We start from the raw sequence: 963 nt of genomic DNA, 5'->3' as shown, positions 1-963 counted from the left end.
AGCTCTCCCAGCACGTGGACGTGGTTTCTGCGCGCTTCCCTCCTCCTCCTCGCCATGCCTGTCTCTCCACCGCGTGAGCTCCTCCTGTCTTGGCTCACGTTGCTGCTTCTGCTTGAAACACTTTTCTTTTCCTCCAGATGCTACCGCGGCTGCTCATCACAAAGGATTTAGTTACCGAAATGTCACCTCTGCAGAGTGAGCCTTCCCTGCGGACACCCCTCTTAAAAATAGCACCCCCACTCTCAGACAGCACGCAGCATGTGAACGTGTTTTATTGGTTTGCTCTTACTGCTCGTCTCCTCCAAAGAGAATATACATTCCTTGAGGAACAGGATCTTGTCCTCCGGGTTTCTCCAGCACTTGAATTATTCTTAGGACACGGATGGGGGGGGGGGGCGGGCGCGGGCCCTCGCAAATAATGTCGGAAATTTATTGAGTCCATGAATTGTTAAGTGGCACAAAGTGTACCCGCGATAGGGGAGAAAAAAAAAGTGAAAAGAGACCAAAGCAATGAAACGGAGCCTGTGTGGGCGTCCCGGGGCCTGTTGCCCCTGAAGCAAATGGAAACAAAATACGCCCCACAAACACTTCAGTGCTCGTGCCTACACCGTGCCAGGCACTGCGCTCACACGCGTTCACTCGTCTTTGTCCCTCGACATATCACGTCTGTCACTCCCATCCTGTGGGTGAGTAAGGTGAAGCAGGTGGGTGAACTTGGGGAGGGCCAGGGTGAGCCGCGGCGGCATCGAATCTGAGTCTGGTTTCAGGGCCGCTGGATGCTGCTGCGGCTCCAGGAAGGCGCAGTGATTGGCAGCGCCGACCCACCAGGGTCTCTCTGCGCCTGTACCAGTCCGCCGGTTTAACCCAACTGGGGGCCTGGAGGACCCAAAGGCACGTTTCGTTTCAGTCCAAGGGTTGCTACGACACCACCGGTTACGAACCGGGACATTCTCCGTTCCTGTC

The sequence above is a fragment of the Phyllostomus hastatus genome, unplaced genomic scaffold, assembly GCF_019186645.2.
Source record: "Phyllostomus hastatus isolate PE091 unplaced genomic scaffold, TTU_PhHast_1.1 phas_contig_159, whole genome shotgun sequence".
NCBI classification, from domain to species: Eukaryota; Metazoa; Chordata; class Mammalia; order Chiroptera; family Phyllostomidae; genus Phyllostomus; species Phyllostomus hastatus.
Note: the sequence above shows the minus strand (reverse complement) of the source record.